The 13,582-nt window shown below is 43.3% G+C and overlaps 1 protein-coding gene across 8 annotated transcripts in view; it reads left to right on the top strand.

The window, feature by feature from the left end:
• Window positions 1-13,582, top strand: part of Cdh23 (cadherin related 23) — a 369,425-nt gene that overhangs the window by 5,710 nt on the left and 350,133 nt on the right. Inside the window, exon 1 of one of the 8 annotated variants that reach the window (XM_087185441.1) lies at window positions 7,514-7,610. The exons of the other annotated variants lie outside the window; for them this stretch is intronic. The gene's annotated coding sequence lies outside the window, so the exon portion shown is untranslated. Of the gene's footprint in view, window positions 1-7,513; window positions 7,611-13,582 lie in introns of those variants that run through there. 8 annotated transcript variants of the gene reach the window in all.

Here is a 13,582-nt window from a genome sequence, read left to right as displayed (position 1 = left end):
GCTCCCTCCTGCCCCTCCTGAGCCATCTCAACCTGCTCCAGAAATAACCACTCTCCCACTTTGCTCTGGCCTCTGTCACACGTATTTTGCCTGCTGTCCCTTTCAGATTTATGTGAGCCTGCTGCTCTCAGTTGTCCACAGACCCCACCGTTCCCTATTGTCTCTTGTTTATCCCGGCTTTGCTATTTGCACTCCCTCCTGGCCCCTTTGGTCATATGTGTTTGTGAGTCTACACAAGGGCTGGAGAGTTCTAGAGACCATTTAGGCCAGTGATGGTGAACCTTTTGAGCTTTCAATGATATAAATAGCCCATTGTGGCATGTGTACATAGGTTTGCCACCACTGAGCTAGGCTTACCAGTTTACCAACAATGGGGAAACTGAGGCTCAGAGTTGGGAGCAAGGTCATTTAGGGCCTCAGATGAAGCTGGGCCCAGATGGTGGCCAGGAAAGGACAGAGCCCTGTTCCTCCTACCCCTGCATGCTCACAACCCAGCCCTGGCCCTGTAGCCTGGTTGCCCAGGACTTCCTGCACACAGATTGGCCTGAGAGGGAGGGAACCTCACTGCCCTGTATCTTTCTGTGCGTACATCTTCCCCCAGGCTGGCTGTTAGCAGCACCACTTTCCTCCTTAAAGACATTTTCCATCTGGAGAGGACCTGAGATGCCATTTGTGACGAGGGCCTGCACTACCCTGATTGTGTCTGTTTCTGAAGGAAGGCTGTAATTTGGGAGCCAGTGGAAGCGAGGGGGAAAAGGAAATAGAGAAAGAAGCAAGTGGGGAAGGAGGAAGAGAGAACAAAAGGGGCAGCTGAGACCCTGCCTGGGGATCCATTGATGTGTAGTCTTGTCTCCAGGATGTCGGCTTTTCCTGGCCTCCCAGGGGTTAGGGCATGGGTGTACCAAGTCCCTCCAAGGGGCCCCCTTTGTCTCACCCCACTTCTGTACTTTGCTTGGGAAGAGTGACTTCAGGCATCCTGCCCATCCAGGTCTCCCTTCTCCTCCAGTCCCCAGGTCCCTTCTGCTTTGAGCTGCCCTGCCTGGGGAGGAAGCTGTTTTTGTCACTCTTCCCTGGGGCCAGCATTGCACTGATATCATTTCAAGTCCTTGAGCCTCTCTCTGCCCCATGCAGGGTTTGAGGCGTGGCCTCAGTGGGCCAGCATGGCTGAACTGCATCTGGAAAGCCAGTGCTCACTCAGCAGTGTGGGTGCTTCCATACCCACCCTCCTTTGTGCTTCAGGGCCCCACACCCACTGTTGGGGCCACCCTTTATCCAGCCAGCTGGAACCGAGCAGGTACGAGCCCCAGGCTCCTGGCTGGGGCTCATGCTACGCACCGACAGCAGAACTGCCAGACAGAAAATGATGCAAGCCACAGCGTGGTTTTAAATTTGCTAGTAGCCACTTTAAACAAATTAAAAGAAAATATTGAATTATTTTTTATATTTGTTGCCTCCATTTCAACATGTAACCAAGAGGACAAATTATTGATGTTGTGGTTTTGTATGAAATTTCAAGGATCTGGCGTGTATCTGCATTGATGGCACATCTCAGTTTGGCCTCAGCGTGAGCTGCCGGCCTGGCGACTACCCATCCATGCAGCGCCTTGCAAGCACACTTCAGGTGCTCAGTGCATGGGTGCTGGTGACCACCGTATTGGATCGGAGAAGGCAGACAATAGATATACATGTGAGGCCATCACAGATGGGCATGGATACTGCAGAGAAAACAGAGGTAGTCGGTGTGCTGGAAGGCTGGGAAGATGAGGTCTGACAGGAAGGGGAGAGGGAGGAAAGGAGGCCACGTGCCCAGGCACCTCCACCTCCCATCCCACAGCACACCAGCTGTCCATATCCTCGAGGTCAGCGCCTAGGACACCAGGTGCCCTCTCTATGGGAGACTGCGGGGACCATGTGGGGCGGGGCCTCAGTGGTCCGCAGTATTTTAGGAAAGTGCTTTATCTCTGCTGTATGTGCTTGTTTGCTTCCTGGTCTTCTGTGTGCTCTTTCATGAGAAGGATATATGAAGTTGATCTTCCCCTTAATTTTTGCACTTGGGAGTTTCCCATGTAGGGAGTGAGGTGGCCTGGGACTGAGATGGTTAGGGAAGCCTGGAGCATTTGGGGACCTATCCCCTAGGGGAGAGGGCCTGGCGTGTCCACAGCAGAGGGGACCTGCGTGTCTGGCTTTTGTCAGACCTGGAACCCTGTCTTGTCTTGAGTGGGCGGGGCCGCTGAGGTGTAGAAGTCCTCCTGGGCAGATGCCTGGGGTGGTAAGTGCCAGCCTTTCTTGCTTTCTGGACCCCCTGGGATTAGGGGATCCAGGGTCCAGGCAGCTGGGCGGCCCTGGGCAAACTGCACCTGCTCACCCTGTCTGAAGGGGGCGCTGCTGCCACCACTTTGCCTCTGTTGCTAGGTGGGTGGCAAAGCAACTTTCAGGCTGGCTGGACAGTTTGATTCTTCAAAAGAACCCAGAAAGCCTGATTTAAAACAAACAAACAAACAAAAACCTCCCTAGTCCAAATGTTCACTGTGGATCAGCCACTGTGCCGATCCTGTGTACCTGGGTGCCATCTCCTCACAGGGAGCAGATTTCATGGGGAAAACTTCTGGTGCACATGGGCCATAGAGGGCCAGCGGATGACCTCATCAGACGTAGAGAGGGTCAGAGCTGACATGGCGATAATGAGAAACTTTTATTAAGCTCTTGATGTGTGCCAGGCTCTGCGGTTAGCATTTTAACTGAAATACTTCATTCACTTCTCATAATGACCCTAGGACAGTGATGGCGAACCCTTTAGAGCTTTGAGTGATATAAACAGGCTGCTGTGGCAGGCATACTGTATCTGAGGCACAGAGAGGTTCTGCACTCAACCCAGAGTCACACAGCTAGCAGCTGGTGTGGTGGATGTAAGCCAGTGTGGTCAGCCTCCTTAATCATTATTCTCTTCTGCATTTAGAGGAGGCCCAAGCCAAGTCCCTGGCTGTGCACAAGGAAACAGCTCAAGAGGGACAAAAGACTCACCTCGGGTCCCCAGGAGGGTAATGACAGGGCTGGGCCTCAGCCCTCTCACCCCCTGCCCTGGGAAGGCCATGCACTCACCTGGCCCTTCTGCCCAGGCTGACCCCAGCTCCTTCCCACCTGTCGCAGAAGGGACTTGTGTGCCATGGCTCCTGTCATTTTGTGCCAGCCGCACTTGTCCTCGGGCTGGCGCAGGAGCTGCCCACAGCATTGCTGGCAGAGTGAGTCGGTCCTAAACTGGCCTCAGGCTGGGCCCCTGGGGGTTTGGCCTGAGTCTCCTCCTTGGAGTGGAAATTGTGTTGGGTGTGCACGGTAGCCACGGGGCAGTGACACACGTGGGAATGGCATCAGTGTGAGGATGTTAGGTTGTAGGCCTTGCCTTGAGCCAAGTGCCTGAACTTCATAGAGCTCTGCTTTTCTCATTTATAACATAGGAAATTAAAAAAAAAACAAACAACACTCTCAAGTGGTCAGCCTGCTTGTTTGGGAGTTGGGAGCTCTCACAAGACATAAGGAAGTACTTGGCAAAATCACTTGTGACATACGTAAGTTGTGGCAAATAAATATGTTATATTCATTAATTACAGTTCTATAAATGACTTAATTATGCAGGATTTACTAGGTATATGCAGGTATGTGTTTAAATAACATAGCAATTTTCAAACCCAAACAGCAATGTCTTTTTTTTGGAGGGGGGCCAGTGCTAGGGATTAACCCAAGGCCTTTGCACTAAACTACATCCCCTGCCCATTTAAATTTTTTTTGTTTTTAAATTTTGAGACAGGGTCTTGCTCAATCATTACTTTGCCGCAGCCTGGGCTTTAACTTGTGATCCTCCTGCATCAGCCTCCTAGAGGAGCAATTTCTTTTGAATGGCTTGATGTCATTCTGCATGCCTGTCTGCCAATTTGACATCCATGCTTTGGGGAAGTTGTGCAAGTCAGTAACTATTAAGCATTTACTGTTTGTGGGACATTGTGCAAGGCACACTGAGATACAGCCACGGCCTTGGTCTTCCATGAGTTCCTGCACTTACTCATAGTGCCAATGCGGGACAGTCAGATATGTGTGTGTATGTGTGTGTGTGTGTGTGTGTGTGTGTGTGTGTGTGTGTGTGTGAAAGAGAGAGTGCTGTAGCTCCTTTTGGAAGTTTCAGCATCCTGTGCCTGACTCAGCCAGAGTCTCCTTTATTTGCCCTTCCTCACTGGTTCCAAAGTTGTCCTCTCCATCACCTGAAGTGCTGCTGGGGTGGAGTCACCATGGAGGTGGCTGCAGCCTAGGGAGGGAGGGCATGGTGTGAAGTGAGGGGCTGCTGTGGGCTGGGTATAGGAGCTGACCTGCCAGGCCTGGGCTGCCGCTTGCCCTCAGGCTGTTGGAAACTGGAGCTCAGGTTGGAAGAAGGGAGCCCATGAATAATACAGCGGGAGGGAGGCTGTTAACTAGGTGACCTCGTTGCACCTGCGAGTGTCACAGCTTCTCAGGAGCCACTGTGGGCCCAGGTGTCAGGGGCTAGGGCAGAGGGAATGAATGGGGAAGGCAGGGTGGAGATGCAGCCTCTCATTTCCCTTTCTGCATTCCTTTCAGCAGCCTAGTGTGGGAGTTCAGAGTCCTGACAGCTCCCTCTCCTCTCTGCCGCGGAGCCAGGAGGCCTGGCTATGTGTGCTTGCCACATGTGTGCGTCTGTCTGGCTGTGTGCATTGGCTGAAAAAAAGTCCTTCTCTCATACCCTGCTCCCAGTCCTGGTTTCCAGCTCTGCTTGAAGAACCTGGGACCAGGGGAGGTCTCTTGTACAGCTGTGCTGTGTTACCTCTGCCAAGGTTGCCCCCTCTCTGGGCTGTTTCTGGATGCCATGGAAAAAGAAGGCTCCTGAACAGGACTGTTAGTCTCCAGAGGCTTTGGCTTCAGATAAAGGGATACTGTTTGTTGTAAAGGGGAACAGCACACCTGACTTTCCCTTCTAATGCTGTGGGGTCCGTCATTTCCAGTGTCTGTCTCTGGAACCCTGGTAACCCCCATTCAGATCTGATAGAGAACAGCTGCTCAGGCCCAGGACCTCTCAGGCAGGCTGGAAAGTCCCTGGGCCGGGAGATCACCTCCTCACAGGGCAGTAAGCTTGCACTCACTAAGAGCAAGGCAAAGTAGCTGGGCATGGTGACACAGGCTGGTAATCCCAGCAGGTAATTTCAGCATTCAGGAGGATGAGGCAGGAGGATCACTTCGAGCCTGGGCTACATGGTGAGACCCTGTCTCAAAACAAAAAACAGAACAGAACAAGACAAAAGAGCCAGGGAAAGTTAAGATTGGACTGTAGCAGAAAGGCCCCTAGGCCGACCTGAGGAGGAACTGGTTCTGTAGTGTGTAGGTGAGGGCTGAGCCCAGCTTTAGCTTCCAGGGAGTTGTTTCCTGACCCGAGACTGGGGGTGGGGTGAATGAAATGGACCGAGGGTGGGACAGGGACAAGGGCCTGGTATCCACTTTCTTCCTTGTCCAGAATGTTGTCAACAGAGGCCTGACCCCTAAGGGGCTCTGAGACCCTCACTGCGGCCCTGCCCCGGGGCAAGCCCGCTGCTGCCCTCTAGCCTAGGGACTGGGCCTGCAGGAGGTGACCCACTGTGTGTGGCCCCGCTCACAGGACAGGAATAGCCCTCCCTCCGGAGAGCTGTGTGACCTCAGGCAGTTTAATGAAACCTCTGTTCTTCACTTTTCTGATCTGGAGAATGGAACTAGCAGTCCCCAACTCAAAGAATTACTGGGAGGATCAGATGAGTTACCACATGTAAAATGCTTAGAAAAAAGCGCCTGCCACATAGTGAATGTCCGACACATGCCATTTTTATTATAATGTTACTCTTAGTCTCAGCTGCTGTGTTGAGGGAGCTCACAAACTTGCAGGCTGCCTGGGGGCGCCAGAGTAACTGTCATACCTATGAGAAAGACCGTGTGGGCTGAAAGTAGGGCAGTCCTGGAAGGCCTTCTGGGGTCCCCTGGCCCTGAAGCTGTGGCTTCTCTCTGTCCACTAGCTCTGTGATTTATGCGGTAGGAGGGAGAGGGAGGCAGGGCTGGCAGTGGTCAGCAGCAGTGATACTGGTGCCAAGACAACTGGGGCTTTTCAGCCAGCTTTTTCATGGAAGTGTAATGTGCAGAAAAGTGTACAAATCATATGTGCATTGCTTGAGGTATCACCAAGTGACCACTCCCACATAAGTGTCACCTGGACCAAGAGAAAGCTATGACTCATTGCCATTTCTGTCATTATTCCTCAAAGGTTACTCCTATCCTGGCTTCTAATACCAAAGATTCATTTTGGTTATATATTTTCATTATTATTATTATTATTATTAGTGGCGCCAGGGATTAAACCCAGGACATTGCACATCCTAGGCAAGTGCTCTACCTTTGAGCTACAACCTCAGCCTCTGTTTGTTCATTTGTTTATTTATTTGGACATGGTCTTACTATGTAGCCCAGGCTGGCCTTGAACTTGAGGTGATCCTCTTGCCTCAGCCTCCCTAGTGCTGGGATTACAGACATGCACCACCATGGCCAACTCTGTTTATTTATTTTTATGGTCCTGGGATTGAACTCAGGGCCTTGTACTTGCTAGGCAAGTGCTCCATCACTGAGCTATATTCCCAGTCTTATTTTTAAATTTATATAAATCAAATCAGGCAGTGTGCTGCCCTTGTGATTTTTTTCCACTCACCTTGTTTATGAGATTCATCCTTGTGTGCAGTTAACACTTGTGCATTTTCATTTCTGCCTGGTATTTCATAGTGTGAACATGCTACAATTTACCATTCCACTGTTGATGGATGGGTGAATTGCTTCCAGTTTGAGGCTGTTGTGAAGTAGGCTGTTGTGAGCATTTGCCTATGTGCGTGTCATTTGGTGCAGTTAACTTGAGATTTCACTGTCCTGATTGGAGGACAAGCTTCATGGCTTCAATATGATAGCTTTGTATATGTTACCATGGTAGCTGGCAGGGTAACTCCTCTAGTGTTCTTTAAGAATCTGTTTATTTTGGGCTCTCTGCATTTTGAAATTCCACAAAAATCCTGCTGAGACTCTGATGGAGACTGCATCAAAAATATGTCCACTAATGGGAAGAAAATTGATGTTTTACAATATTGAGTTTCCCAACCCATGAATAAGATGAACATCTCTATTTATCTGAGTCTTACTAAATGTTTTTCAGGAATGCTTTTTAGTTGCCTGTGTAGCAGTCTCACACTTTGATCATATTCACTCCTATGTATTTTGTTTTTGATATGATTTGACATTTAAATTTTCTCATTTCTAATTATTTGGCATGTAGAAATACAATTGATTATGTAAAGTATCAATCCATATCCTACAACCTGTGTTAAATTTAGTTTTGAAATTTTACCCAAAGAACTTTTTATTTTTTAAACATACACGATCATGTTTTCTGTAAATATTAAGTTTTATATCTTCCTTTTCAAAAAGACATATATTTTTTCTTGTCTTATTACAATGGCAAGGACTTCTAGCATACTATTGAGTTGAAGTTGTGATCATGGCATCCTTATTTTGATTCTGGCATCAAAGAGAACGCCTTCAGTATTTTGCCAGTAAGTATGATGTTTGCCATGGATTTTTTGTAAACATCATTTATCTAATTATGAAATTTTTCTTCTAATATTTCCCCCCAAATTGTAGTAAAACACCAATTTGCCATCTAAACCCTTTTAAAATGTACTTTTCTGTCACAGTACATGTATTCACAACCATCACCACTGCTTGTCTCCAAAACTTTTTCATCCCTAATAAAAACTCTACCTATTAAAAAATAACTTATTTCTCCTCCCACCACCCCTCATAACCTGTATTTTATTTTTTGTCACTGTGGATTTGCCCATTCTGTGTATCTTGTATAAGTGGAATCATACAGTGTTTGTCCTTTTGTGTCTGGCTTTTTTGGTTAGCATAATGTTTTCAAGGTTCATCAATGTACTAGATATAAGAATTTCATTCCTCTTTATGGTTGAATAATTTTTATTATATGCATATACCATGTTTTACTTATCTATCTGGAGCATCTGTTGATGGAGATCCAGGTTGTTGCTATCATTCAGCTGTTGTGGATAATGCTGCTGTGATTGTTGGTCTCTGTTTGATTTCCTGCTGGCAACACTTTTGAGTATATACCTAGGAGTGGAAATCCTGGGTAATAGGATAATTCTATGTTTAACTTTTTGAGGAACTGCCATTTTGATGAACCGCCATTCTGTTTTCCATGGCAGCTACCAGTAAACCATTTTATATTGCCACCAGCAGTGTACAAGGATTACAATTCCTCTACAGCCTTGCCAGCACTTGTGAAGCAGTATAGCATTGTGACTTTGCTTTGCCATCTGCCCAGTGGCTTGTGATGTTAAGCATTTTTTCATATGCTCTTAGCAATTTGTGTATCTTCCAGGGAGATTTCTATCCAAGTCTTTTGCCTGAATTTAAATTGAGTTCTTCCTTTTGTTGTTGAGTTGGTGGAATTCTTTATATATTCTGAGTGTTAATTCTTCATCAAATATATGGTGTACAGATATTCCTCCCCATTCTGTGTGAATCATTTTCCCTCTGTAGATACTGTTCTTTGATGCACAAGATTTTTAATTTTAATGAAGTCCAAGTATCTCTCTCTTTTTTTTTTTTTTTTTTTTTTTGTTCTTTTGGTATTGGGGATCAAACTCGGGTCCTTGTGCTTGCGCAGTAGGCAGAGAAACCACTGAGCTAAATCCCCAGCCCTCCAAGTATCTTTTTATTGCTATTGCTGCCTATGCTTTTGGGGTTATATCCAAGAAATCATTACTATATCCATTTGCATGAAGATTCCCCCCATATTTTCTTCTAAGAAATTTATAGGTTTAGTTCTTAAGTTTAGATCTTTGATCCATTTGGAGTTAATTTTTGTGAATGGTGTAAGGTAAGAGTTCACCTTCATTCTTTTACATGTAGATATATAGTTTTCTCAGCACTGTATGTTGAAGATTGTCCTTTACCATATCCTTTTTGAAAATCAATTTACTACATATGGGGTGGTCTGTTTCTGGGCTTTGTGTTTTGTTCCATTGGTCTGTAGGTCTTTTCTTATGTCATTATTGATTACTGTAGCCTTGTAGTAAGTTTTGAAATCAGAAAGTATGAATCTCCTACCCCCTCACCTCCCAGATTCTTTTGCCTCTTTGAAGGTACTCTGAGCTTTTGTATAAAATCATAAGATTGATTTTTCTGTTTCTCTGAAAAACACTATTGGGATGTTGATAAGGACTGCATTAAATGTGGATTGCATTAAACCTCTTTATAGTTTGGGTAGTATTGTATCTGAACAATAGTAGTATATTAACAATATTAAGTTTCCTAATCCATGAACATGGGATATCTTTCCACTTATTTATGTCTTTTAAAATTTTTTTATCAGTATTTTGGCATTTTCAGTATAAAGTCATTTGTCTTCTTGATTAAAGTTATTGCCAAGTATTTTATTCTTTTTGATGTTATTATAAAAAGAATTATCCCCTCATTTCCATTTCAGATTAGTATATAGAAATACAACTGATTTTTATGTGTTGAATTTGTATCCTACAACTTTGAAGAATCATTTTTTAAGTATAAAAGGCTTTGTGTGTGTGTGTGTGTGTGTGTGTGTGTGCTCTTTGGTTTTCTGCATGTAAGAACATGTCTTCTATAACCAGAGATAATTTTACTTCTTTATTTTCAATTTTGGTGCCCTTTATCTCTCTTTATTGCATAATTGCTGTAGCCAGAAATTCTGATAGTATGTTAAATGGAAGTAGTAATAGCTGCATCCTTGCCTTGTTCCTGGTCTTTGGGGAAAAGCCTTTATAGTCATTTGCCATTGGTTATGATGCTAGTTGTAGGCTTTTCCATATATGGCCTCTCCTATTCTGTTTTGCTAAGAATTTTTATTGTGTGTGTGTAATTTTATTGTACACATTATTGCATCTCCTAGATATAATATAATTTTTCTTTCTTCTGGTAATACAGTGAATTACATCAACTCATTTTCAAAAGGTAACTAATATTCCATTCTTAGAATAAACCCAGCCATGTCACAATATGTTGTTCTTTTCATAATCCCCTTTGCATCATTGCAATAGATACAACAGCTTTTGTTTGGCTGTATTTTGCATGGCTTATGGGATTTGCTAATATTCTGCTTGACATTGTTTCCATATGTGCTCATGTGATTTTGTTTTCTTGTAATATCCTTGTCAGATTATACTATTAAATTCTGCCTGCTTCCTAATACAAACAGGAAATTGTTCCATCTTTTAATGTTTTCCTGGAGGAGTTTGGATAAGATTTGTGGTTTTTTCCTTAAATATTTAGAAGTCAATAAAAAAATTCATGTGAACTTAGATTTCTTATTGAGAAGATTATAAATTATAATTTCTTTAGTGGACATAGGCTTTATGTTTTTGTGTGTCCTTTTTAGAAAACTGTATTTTGAGAACTATCCATTTTATATAAATTTTAAAATGAGTTAACATAAAGATATTCATAGTATCCCCTTACTTATATTTATGCACTCTTTATATTGTTCATAAGATCTGCAGTGATAATTTTTCATTGATATTTGATTTTAGTTTCGCTCATTTTTTGTGAATTGAATTTTGTATTCAACTACATTAATTCTATTCTTATCAGGAATTTTCATTTTCATTCTCTACTTATTTGTGTTGAATTTCTTTCATTTATTTTTTCTCGGTACTGGGGATCGAACTCAGGACCTTGTGCTTGCCAGGCAGGCATGGCATCCCTGGCCATTGAATTTATTTCTTTAAAAGTTTTTTGATATACATACAGAGATGATTGTTTTATAGTTTTTTTCCTATTCTAAAAATCTGAATTTAAGTCTGTAAATTTTCCTTTAAGCACAGTTATAGCAATTCATAAGTTTTGATGTCAGATTTTCATTATTGTGTGGTTCAAGATATTTTCTATTTTCTGTTATAATTCCTTCTTTGATTTATGTGTTTTTAAGAACTGCATTGCATCATTTCCAGGCATTTGGGAGTTTTCTAAAATATTTCATGATTATTTTTGAGCTTTAGTCTGCTGTTATCAAACAGCATACTTTGGTTGATTTCAGTTCTTTGTAATTTTTTTTTCTTTGTAATGTTTGAGAGTTACTTTATGGTCTAGCATGGTGTATTTTGCTGAGTTTTCCCAGTGTCCCTTGAGAATAATGTTTGTTCTATTATTGTGTGCAGTGTTCAATTTTGTTGTTTTTTTTGTTTTGGTACCGGGGATTGAACTCAGGTCCTTGCGCTTGCACAGCAGGCGGCGAAACCACTGAGCTAAATCCCCAGCCCATGCAGTGTTCAATTTTGTCAATGGGGTCAAATATGTAAATTATATTGTCCAGATTTATTTTCTGACTTTTCTGAAAGGTAATTGAGAAAGGTATGTTGAAGTCTGCTGTTATGATTGTTGACTTGTCTACTTCTTTCTAATTTTGCTTATTTTTGTTTACATATTTTGAAGTTGGATTATCAGGTAAAATTTGAGTTGTCATCTTCTTACTTTCCTTGTCTTCAGCTGCTTTTCTGGTGCACTTACCCATGGATCATGTTGAAATGTCTGTCTTTGAAATATCTATCTTTATCTATAGTCATATCTTAAAGCTTTTTTTTGGTAAAAAGTAACTTTTTCTACTGTTAAATTGCCAGGCCAGCTTCCTTCTGACTGGATTTTGCATGGCATAACTCTTTTAACTCTTTGATTTCAACGTGTATGTGTCCTTAGATTTAAGGTGTATCTTTTGTAGACAGAATGTAGTTGTTTTAAAATCCAGTCTATTTTTGTCCTTTGAGTATTTGTTTCATTTACACTTAATGTAATTACTGATATATTTAGACAGTAGCTACTATCTTAATATGTATTTACCCACTTTCTTGTCTGTGGTGAGAATCAAACTCAGGGCCTTACACCTGGTAGATGAGTGCTCTACCTCTGAGCTACAGTCCTGTGCCCATCTGTTTCATTCTCCCTTTTTTACTATGTTATTGACTTCCTTGGCCGGTTTTAATTTTTAGTTTCCCCCCTCTATTGTCTTGTTCCTTACCTATTCTTATGTTTTTGTAGTGGACACTCTAGAGATTATAGCTTGTATCCTTAACTTACTAGAGTCATTTTTAAATTATCCCTCAAAGTTAGAATTTAAGAACACTTTGAAGATCTATTGATGAATGTTTGCAATTTTTGTTTATCTTGGAATGTATTACACCTTTACATTTGAAGGATATTTTTACTGAGTATAGAATTTTCTTGTCACATGAAAGATGTCATTCAATTTATTGTTTTCTGGCTTCCATAGTTTCTTTTAAAAAGCCACTTTTAAGGTTTATTAGCATCTTTGAGTGCAATGTGAATCTTTTCTCTCTGGCTTCTTAAAAAATTTTTTTGCCTTTAAATTTCTACAATTATAGATTGATTTATCCTGTTTTGTATGCATAATGTTTATCTAATTTGTGGCCTGATCTGGTTTTTTCTTGCTATGTGGTTTAGGCCAGTCATGAATTCATTATGTAGCCCAGGCTGGCCTTGAACTTGAGGTAGTCCTCCTGCCTCACCCTCCCAAGTACTGGGATTATAGGCGTGTGCCATTACTCTTGGCCAGTGTGGCCTGATTTTTTTTTTTTTGTACCAGGGATCCAACTCAGGACCTTCTGCTTGCCAGGCAGGCATTAGAACCACTGAGCTAAATCCCCAGTGGCCTGATATTTTTAATCAGTGTCAGGAGATTTTTGGCCAGTGTATCTTCAGTTATTCAGCTCTGGGATATTTTCTCTCTTCTTTCTTTGAGACCTACATTGCATCTATATTAGACATTTTCACCATTGTCTCATGTATCTCTTAAGCTATTTTTAAAAAATCAATTTTCTTCTGGGTGTGCTGGCTCAGGCCCGGAACCTCAGCGTGATAGGAGGCTAAGGTCACAAGTTTGAGTCTAGGCTGGGCAACTTAGCACAACTCTGTATTAAAATGAAAAATAAAAAATGGCTGAGGATATAGTTTAATGTGAAGGGCCTGGATGCAAATCCCAGTGACTGACACACACACATGTGCACACACACATGCACTCACGCACACACGCATGCACACATGGAAATCTGTAGAAGGGAAGCTGGTACTGAGTGCTAAGACACTTTTCTGTGTGCCTCCTGGGCTTTGGGATCCTCAGCTGTGGCTGCCTTTTTAGCCCCAGAGACCACTCAATGCCACAGCCTCACGAGATGGCCAGGATATGCTGGCTTCTCCTCTCATCTTTCAAAGCCCTCAGTGAAGAGAGTCCCAGAGGCTGGGCTGGGCCGGGTCAGAGCTTCCTTTCTTGCTCAGTCTGTGCGCCTCCTCTGCTGCCCAACAGCGCTCCAGACTCCAGGTCGATATTTGAAACCCATATTTTCTAGTCTCACTGAGGTGCGAGGTCTGCCACAAGTCATCACCCAGCCAGGCTTGGATCCAAGTGTGCTGCTTCCTGGCTGTGTAATCTGGGCGGTGACCTTCTCTCCAGTCCCAGTCT

This window comes from Heterocephalus glaber, unplaced genomic scaffold, assembly GCF_053883595.1.
Source record: "Heterocephalus glaber isolate CG9 unplaced genomic scaffold, H.glaber_assembly_v1.0 deba00001497, whole genome shotgun sequence".
In the NCBI taxonomy this organism is placed as follows: Eukaryota; Metazoa; Chordata; class Mammalia; order Rodentia; family Bathyergidae; genus Heterocephalus; species Heterocephalus glaber.
This window is presented reverse-complemented; position numbering and strand designations above follow the sequence as displayed.